The sequence below is a fragment of the Berghia stephanieae genome, chromosome 7 (assembly GCF_034508935.2).
Source record: "Berghia stephanieae isolate SIO BIC M18660-M18661 chromosome 7, UCSD_Bste_1.3, whole genome shotgun sequence".
Taxonomy (NCBI): domain Eukaryota; kingdom Metazoa; phylum Mollusca; class Gastropoda; order Nudibranchia; family Aeolidiidae; genus Berghia; species Berghia stephanieae.
In genome coordinates this window covers 21,696,427-21,706,186 of record NC_088366.1, presented here as the reverse complement: position 1 = coordinate 21,706,186, position 9,760 = coordinate 21,696,427, and the positions used below count along the sequence as shown (strand labels likewise).

The following is a 9,760-nucleotide window of genomic DNA, read 5'->3' as shown; positions in this document are numbered from 1 at the left end:
AGGGATGCACAGTGACTATTTCAGATGGCAAAGTAATTCACATAAAAGGATGCAAGGAGTGGACCGGGCACGTTTGCAAAAAGACAGTTGGAATAAACACTTGTAGGATCGTCATCGTCATCGTCATCATCATCATCATCATCATCATCATCATCATCATCATCATCATCATCATCATTATCAGCTTCATAATCATCCTCTGCCTCCTTCGCACTATCATCCCCATAAACATTATCATCATCATCATCATCATCATCATCATCATCATCATCATCATCATCATCATCATCATCATCATCATCATCATCACGATTATCACAATCATCCCCCTCCTCCTTCTCATTGTAATCATCCTTATCATTATCACCATCATGATCATCATGATCATGATCATCAGTATCATCATCACCATCATCATCATCATCATCGTCAGCAGCAGCAGCAGAAGCATTAATTATCACAATCATTAATTCAGGAAACCGTGCAATATTTCAGAAGTCTTAACTTTAACTTTAACTCATTTTACCATCTTACACATACAATTCTGTTTTTCGAGTAATTCAGCTTGTTTGGTGAGATTTTATATTATTGCCACTCTTGTCAACTTAACATATTTTAATTTAAGTTTTTGTCTACAACAATAACCACCAAATTGACTCAAAAACGTTTTACAATGTGTTCCAAGCCAAAAGCAACACTTAACATATAGTATGGGACACGATGCCAGCCTATTGCAATGTATTGTTTTTCGACAAATACAACATTGTATTGGTGCTATGCATTTAAGTAAAATACTCACTACATCCGCCAACCGGATATAACGATTGGTAGAATTTTCTGAGATCTAATAACTAAAATGGCTGTCTAAAAACCAGAACTAAGAGCTGAGTGACGTCAATTACATTCCATCTATAGGACGAGACCAGGCAGTCATTTTTTAAAAACCTGAGTACGGTAAGAATATGAGCAAAGAGCCGTTACCGATGACTCAAGTTTCCTCCACCCACGGTGAGGCTAGAACCAGGGACCAACACGTCCGAAAGCTAGCATCCTACCACAAGTCAAAGTGATTCCATGCTGCTTGAAGCTGTGGATTGTAGAAAAAAATAAACAATGAAAATAAACGTGTCAGTGCATAACATAATCAGTCCGAAGGTGAAAATTTTGGATTTGCATTTTCTAAAAGAATATGTTCATCAAAGCATTTCAATCTTTATTTGAAGTAAATAGGGTGATTTTTCATGAAGTCATGGTCAGATGTATGGAAAAGGTATCCAGCAACTGTTCTCAAATTTCATACTTTTTCAACTTGACTAGCTTAAAAAAATATTAAGAAGTGAAAATAAGCTTTGATATTTCCCGAAGATGTACAAAAATGGTTGATTTAATCATTTATGACAAGATAAAAATTTATCTTCTAACTAAACTTGGGAATATCTCAGTTCAAACCTTTTCACCATCCGACTGATTTTATCATTCACTGTAACAAATAGATCTGCATTACCAAATCACCAGATGGATGGCAGACAAATTATTGATGTTGTAAGTTTATCCTCAGAGCTCACAACATTTCGCCAACCGGATATAACGTACCAACACACAAAACCATGTATAAAAATAAACGTTTATATAGTCTGGTTCATACAATTTTGTGAGAACTAATAAAAGTGGCTGGCTAAAAATATTCTTAACGAGCTGAGTGACGATAAATTCGTTCTATCTATATTCGGCACGCCCCTCCTCTGTCGTCGATCTGTTGTTTTTTTTTAAAGTAATATTTTATTTATGTTTTCACTGTGTTTTGTTGTTGGCTGAACAAGGGTTTTGAGGTGTTTGGGATTTTGTTCTTATTTTGAAGTTATTATATTCATTTTGGTCCAACCACAAGACCAAAGACCGGCACACATTTTCCCTCATCTGTTCTTGTATAATAAGAATTTTGATAATGTGACCCATTGTCTCAGAATTGTATTTTGTCGGGGATTTTAACTCTCTCCTTACCGGCCATTTTCGGATTATCCCGAAAACTTCACACCAACCCACACAAAAAAAAAAAATTAAAAAGTTCAATGTCCCCGCCCCCTAGAGGGATTGAATTCGCCCAAACCGGCTTCCATCTCGTATATGCAGGCCTATGTATAAGGGTTGACGGGACTTTTTTCGGCTCGAATCAGGGGCACCGCCGATTATGCCCCGGAGAGAGGTATCCCCATTCCCTCTCTCGGTCTTGTTAAGCCAGCCAGTTGTTATTGTCTCCCGCCGGACATCACGGGTTTGGATTGCTGCCATTATCGGGCCCCATTCTCTGTTTCCAGCGTTCCCGACGTGCATGGACTTGCGAAGTTTTACATCGACCTTCTCAACCTCACACTGGAACGCAATACTCCGCGGTGGAATAGCATAGTACCAGGGCGGAGTCCTCAGAAGTGCTTGATTAGCACCTCAAGTTGTTCCCACCAGCTTCCTCAGAACACTGTTGCGTTTCTCTATCTTCCGACGAACACCTTCGAGATGGACCCGGTAGGTAAGGCTGCGGTCCAGCGTAACGAGGGCGTTCAGTTTACGGGTGTGTGTGCCAATCACTGCATTAATGGAATGCGGTTTTTAAAGTGTTTATCTTCAGGTACCACTAGTAAAATTAGGATTTGAGTAACATCCTCACTGAGTACGCTCTCGAGACGGGTCCACGCTTTACTTTGAGTATCGAATGCCCAGTTCCGGGAGAAAGTGTTTGGAATGTCGCTAGTGTAAACATTAAACAACATTGGCACTAGAACAGATCTCTGAGGGACTCCATTCCTCAGTTTCTTAACTTTGCTTGTGTTGTCTCCGAGGGCAACATAGAATCGTGTTTTCCCTAGGATTGAAGAGAACAGTTTCAAGGTCTTTTTGCACCTTGTAATTTTTGCAGGTTTGAGCATCAACTCTTCGCACCAGACCGTATAGTACGCCGCTGATAGGTCTATAAATACGGCACCAGTTTGCTGTTTCCTTTCGAACCCTGCTTCAATATGCTCTGTAAGTGCAATGACCTGCTCCGTTGTGCACCTCCCTTCCCAGAAGCCCGCCTGCATGGGTGGCAGGGCTGTGTCTAGGACCGGCTCCCATTGGTTCAGTAACACACGTTCCAGATGTTTGGACTGGCAGCTCAGAAGTGATATGGGTATGTAACTGTCGGTCTCCTTCTTGTGGTATGACACTCGCTTTTGGATCGGAAGGTCCTGGGTTCAAGCCTGGGTTCGGGCGCATACTTAAGTCCTTGGAAAAGGCTCTTTACTCACATTCTCTCACCGTACTCAGGTGTAAAATGAGTACCTGGCCGTTGACAGCGTTGTCTCTGTCCGAAAAAAAATGTAATATCACCTAACAGGCGTCATGTTCAGTCTTACATGTTGCATGTTGCTGTTGGCTAGGGAGCCCTTAGTGGATATTTCGCTATATAAAAGCTCAATTATTTTTTTAAAGACCTGGCCAGTAACAACGTAACGACACCTTACAAGCGTTATGTCTCGTCGTGCATGTTAAGTGCTGCGTTTCCCTGGGACCCCTTACAGAGCGCTTTGAGCATTTTTAAAGTGGTTATTGTGTAAGGTAAACGCTCAAGTTTAAGCTTAAGCTCAAGGTTTAATGTCTCTTTACAGATCCGTTCTGTGCACAGGGATGGTCATTTTATCAGTTAGGAGAGACCTGCCTCAAATACTTCCCGAAGGCTAATAAAAACTGGCAGGACGCTCGAGAAGCCTGTAAGAATCTAGGGGCTGACCTTATTAGAATTGAAGACGGCAATAAACAAGCGTTTTACCATGGTGAGTTTTTTGTGTGATAAGATTAAAGCTAGGTGCACAAACAGTGTTGTAATGGACGATATTTTGTGCCGATTTGAGAGTATTTCTATTACAACAATGAGACCATAACAATTTGGGTTATCAGACCTATAAATAAGTGCACGTCGGATTAAACACATCATCTCTCCACCACGACGGGGCGAAGTGGCCGAGTGGTTAAGGCATTGCACTGTGACCCGGAAGGTCCCGGGTTCGTGCTCGCTTCAGGCACTTTCGTTTTTTTCCAAGATTATAACCCCCAATTTGCTCACTTGGGCAATATGGGTGATTTCTGTTGATATCAGACATCTTGTTTGATGAGTTATTTTTATTCCTTCGTAGAATGCCTAGCCACTCTGGAAATGCACGAATTTTTAATATTTGGCCAGAAAATTCCTCCTTAAACAGTCGATCGATTTAGATGAACCTCATCTTGACAAAAATTCTCAAAACTGGGACCTCGCGAGTTCTTAGGTTTGAGGGTTTTTGCTAAGGTGAGGCTCATTCAAATCGATAGATATTTGAAGGACGTGTTGTAGTTTTTTTGGCCAAAATGTTAAAATACGTGTTTTTCCAGACTACTGCAGTTAACTGGTTAAATATCAGGAACCTCTTGACAAAAGCGATTAGTCCTATTCTAGGTGCACATATCATTAGCAGGTCTGAGATAATCGACACAATTATGGCTTGATTTAACATTGTCATAACAGACTATATATATATATATATATATATATATATATATATATATATATATATATATATATATATATATATATATATATCCTTTCTTTATAAAAATATAGCATTGTGGAGAACATTGTGCTTATTTGAGTCAATAAAAAAATTATACGGCGCACAACTCTACTGAAAGATTTGAAAATTAGAAATGTATTTTTTACAGATAGATAAACAGATAGCTTGATTTCCTTTTATAATTTAAAGTCAGTTTGAAAGTTCGTTGAGTCAAACAGATAATATCATAAAATATGTACCGATGACACTTGGCTCTCAAAATCAACTAATTTTGACACTGCAAAAAGTTGTCAATTTGCGTCATCTATTTATGACATCAAGTATTATTATTAATTCCGTTGTGTTGTTGATTTAGCGGTGATCAGTTTTGTTATGATATGTTTGTGTGTGTGTGTGTGTGTGTGTGTATGTTTGTGTGTGTGTTGTGCGTGGTGTATACATGTGTGTGTGTTGGCATTTTTCAGCAAATCGCGGCATTCGTAGTGATATTATTCACTTGATCACATGAAGGTATTTCAGTCGCCATTTTGATTCTTTTTTATACTATTAGGGTTAGCTCGAGAGGTTAGTCATAAGTGTTATTAAAGGTGCTAGGGTGTTTGTTTTTCCATAAGTTAAGTAAAGGGGATACATTCCGAAAGCTCCTACACCCCCAGTATTCTTTAAATTTGTATTTTCACCGTTGGTTTTTGTCAGGCATTTTTTTATTCAGTTTGTCATATAGAAATATTTTAAAAACTCTAGAACAAACTTTGATAGATTTGTGAAAGTTTAAAATTTCCTAATTTGACCATTGTTTTGATTTTCGGCCGCCATTGTGATTTGTTAAGTATTGAAAGGTAGTGCAAAGCAGACCGAGAGCTGTTTTTTTCTATTAGGGTTAGCTCGAGAGGTTAGTCATAAGTGTTATTAAAGGTGCTAGGGTGTTTGTTTTTCCATAAGTTAAGTAAAGGGGAGACATTCCGAAAGCTCCTACATCCCCAGTATTCTTTAAATTTGTATTTTCACCTTTGATCTTTTGTCAGCACGGTGGTAGAACATGACATTCAACGTTCAAAATTCCAATTCCAATAACGGATAACAGCATATGTAGCATCAGTCGCCAATCAGACACAGCTAAGTTACTGAAGAGTAGTTCTCTCATAATTTGGGATGAAGCACCTATGATGGACAGGCGTGTGTTTGAATGTGTGAGCAGGACATTTTGTGACATAACAGGCAGTTCAAAACCTGTTGGGGGCAAAGTGGTTGTACTTGGATGGGATTTTCGGCAAATTCTACCTGTTGTTAACAAAGGAAGTGAAGCCGATATATTAAGTGTCACACTTAACAAGTCAATTATTTGGAATTTTGTCACCATTTTTCACATGAACAAGAACATGAGGGTTACTGATGACAATAACTGTTTTGCAAATTGGCTTCTCCGCATCGGAAATGGTACAGAGTCGGTTTTCAGCGAAATAGGAAAGTATTCTGCTAAATTACCTACAGCGCTATGCCTTCCTGAAAATGACCCAGAATGCTTGATAAATGCTGTATACAATGATTTGAATCTGAATTTTGCGGATGAACGTTATCTATCAGAGAGAGCAATTTTGACTACAACCCATGAAAATGTTGACAAAAAAAATGCAGCCGTTCTGTCCAGGTTGACCTCATCAACTGAACATTTTTATCGCAGTGCTGATTCCATTCAAAGTGACTCTGACATCAACTTATACCCGATTGAATTCTTGAACGAACTTACACCTCCCGGACTTCCTCCACATGCATTACATTTGAAAGCCAACACGTCAGTCATGCTGCTTAGAAATATAAATCCTAAATCAGGCCTCCCAAATGGCACCCGTTTGTTAATAATTAAATTAGGTTCAAAAGTATTAGAAGCCAAGATAATTACCGGTAGTAGAGCTGGCGAAATAGTGTTTATCCCTAGAATCAATCTGACGACAACAACTGATTCAGGCTTACCATTTATTATAAATAGAAGACAGTTTCCGGTAAAATTGTCATATGCAATGACAATTAACAAGTCTCAGGGGCAGACATTAAGCAAGGTGGGGATTTTCTTACCACAACCGGTATTCACACACGGACAACTGTATGTTGCTGTGTCACGGGTCAGAGGCTATAGTGGCTTACACTTCATGTTGGGCCACACAGAAAAATCAACCAAAGATATACCAAATTATACAGACAACGTTGTTTACCAATCTGCCCTCATTAAATGATGGTGAGTACAGTATCGAATGAAAATAGTTCTTTCCCCGCGAAAGTGCGGGCTTTTTACTAGTATATATATATATATATATATATATATATATATATATATATATATATATATTATATATATATATAAATATATCCTTTCTTTTAAAAAATATAGCATTGTGGAGAACATTGTGCTTATTTGAGTCAATAAAAAAAATATTATACGGCACACAACTCTACTGAAAGATTTGAAAATTAGAAATGTATTTTTTACAGATAGATAAAAGATAACTTGATTTCCTTTTATAGTTTAAAGTCAGTTTGAAAGTTCGTTGAGTCACACAGATATCATAAAATACGTACCGACGACACTAACACTCTCAAAAACAACCAATTTCGTCACTGTAAAAAGTTGTCAGTTTGGCCTTTTTACGACAGGAAAAACAACCAAAAGTTGACAGGTGGATTTTGACCATTGTTTTGATTTTCAATCGCCTTTTTGATTTATGAAGTATTGAAGGGTAGTGCAAAGCAGTCCGAGGGTCTTTTTTACTATTAGGGTTAGCTCGAGATCGAAGGATTTTTTTTTCTATTAGGGTTAGTCATAAGTCTTAGTAAAGGTGCTAGGGTGTTTGTTTTTCCATAAGTTAAGTAAAGGGGAGACATTCCGAAAGCTTCTACACCTCCAGTATTCTTTAAATTTGTATTTTCACCGTTGGCCTTTTGTCAGGCGTTTATTTATTCAATTTGTCATCATTTTTTCTATTAGGGTTAGCTCGAGATCGGAGGATATTTTTTTTATATTAGGGTTAGTCATAAGTCTTAGTAAAGGTGCTAGGGTGTTTGTTTTTCCATAAGTTAAGTAAAGGGGAGACATTCTGAAAGCTCCCACATCCCCAGTATTCTTTCAATTTGCATTTTCACGGTTGAGGATTTTATTACCACTACCTCTATTTACACACGGACAACTGTATGTCACTGTGTCACGAGTCAGAGGCTATAGTGGCTTCCACTTCATGTTGGGCCACACAGAAAATCAACCGACGATATACTACATTACACAGACAACGTTTACCAATCTGCCCTCATTAAATGATGGTGAGTACAATATCGAATGAAAATAGTTCTTTTCCCGCAAAATTTCGGGCTTTTTACTAGTATATATATATATATATATATATATATATATATATATATATATATATATATATATATATATTGGCCCGGTTTGAGAGATATTTCCATCACAACAAAGAGCACAAAACAATTTGAGTTATCATACATGCAAAACTGTACAAGTCGGTCAGTCTAAGGACAGATCTTCGATTTCTTCTTCGTCGTTCGTCGAACGTTGTAGGTTGGGAACGTAATCGTTAACTTGCTTATATCATTCTTTTGTCGTGTATCCAGATCTCAAATCGGATGACAATCTCGCGTGGATAGGACTACGAAGAGACACAAACGACGGAAATGTCTTTAAATGGCTGGATGACAAACATGAGGTGAGCGCATGACGGACGTGACGTCATTTGATGAATATGACGGCCTAAGGTTGTAAATTATTAAGCGTTAAAATATATTTATTTTATATCTATTATCATAAATCGACGTGAACATATTTTACAGGTCTGACATCCAGACGCTTGAAAAATTGCTCTTTACCCACAATCTCTCACCGTACTCAGCGTAAGATTTTTATTCCAAAGCTTTGGCCATCTCGTTGTTCCATAAATTCATTTCTATAATATCTTGTCGTCATTTCACATTTCTCAGTGAGCAAGAAATTTAGCACCCATTGCGGCATTGCACTGCGGCTGACACCTGGGCTATCTAGGTAATCTCTCTTTCTCTCTCTCTCTCTCTCTCTCTCGGAGAGAGAGAGAGAGAGAGAGAGAGAGAGAGAGAGAGAGAGACTGAAAACATTCCCTTGAAGATGAATAAAGGGAAGACCTGATAGCTCAGTTGGTAAAGTACTTGCTTCAAACACAAAAGATCAAGTATGGATTCCGGTGTTGGGGGTCTCGATAGCTCAGTTGGTAGAGCACTCGCTTCACACGCAAAGGGACCAGGATCGATCCCAAGTGCAGTCACGATTTTTTTTCTGACCCCCTTGTTCACCCAGCAGTGATTTAGGTCGCTGAGTCCATTAGATTTCGCGGAAAGTACTTTGGACAGACTAGCGTCCTATACCTAAAGGATAACAAGCAATTGCTATTCTCCGTTTCACGCTACAGAAACTGCGATAAACTCCGGCTTCATGGTCTTAATGGCTCTGAAGGACTACTTTGGATTCCGGAGTGAAAGAGATACATTTTTTTCAGACTCCCATGCCAACCCCGTGGTGATTAGGGTAGACGGGCTTATAAATCAATAATCTGGCGTAAAGTACTTTGCGATAGACTGTCATCCTATTCAAAGGATGGCAAGCAATTGCTCTTGTCCGTTTAGCGCTTAAAACAGAAATAAATTCCTGTTCTGTGGACCATAATTATGAGAAAATCGCTTCCAAAGTTGACAAGAGTTGATATTAAGTATAATAATTATCTTCATTTAAAAAAAAAATTAAGATAAAATATTTAGGAGTAGAATTCAATTAAAATATTACACCAATGTGTAGAAAAATGTTTGATTTAATGATCTTTGATGAGAACTCATTTTCCATAAAAGTGACCTCTTGCCTAAAATTGTCAATATCTCTGTTCCAAGCTTTTAAGAAATTTTAAAAAAATTGAGCTTTATATAGCGCAATATCCACTAAATGTACTCAAAGCGCTTTACAAGGGGTCCCTGCTCAACAGCAACATTTAACATGTAGGACGGGACATTCCGCTCGGACAAAGACAACGCTGATAACAGCCAGGTACTCATTTTACACATGAGTACGGTGAGAGAATGTGAGTAAAGAGCCTTTTCCAAGGACTCAACTATGCGCCGAGCGCGAGGCTCGAACCCAGGACCTTCCGATCCGA

The 9,760-nt window shown here is 38.5% G+C and overlaps 1 long non-coding RNA gene across 1 annotated transcript in view; it reads left to right on the top strand.

The window, feature by feature from the left end:
* The first annotated feature begins 25 nt into the window (after window positions 1-25).
* The window catches only part of LOC144976176 (uncharacterized), a 19,735-nt gene continuing 10,000 nt past the window's right edge, over window positions 26-9,760 (top strand). The window contains exons 1-3 of the long non-coding RNA XR_013646057.1: window positions 26-102; window positions 3,642-3,806; window positions 8,202-8,293. This is a non-coding gene — a long non-coding RNA (uncharacterized LOC144976176). The remainder of the gene's footprint in view (window positions 103-3,641; window positions 3,807-8,201; window positions 8,294-9,760) is intronic.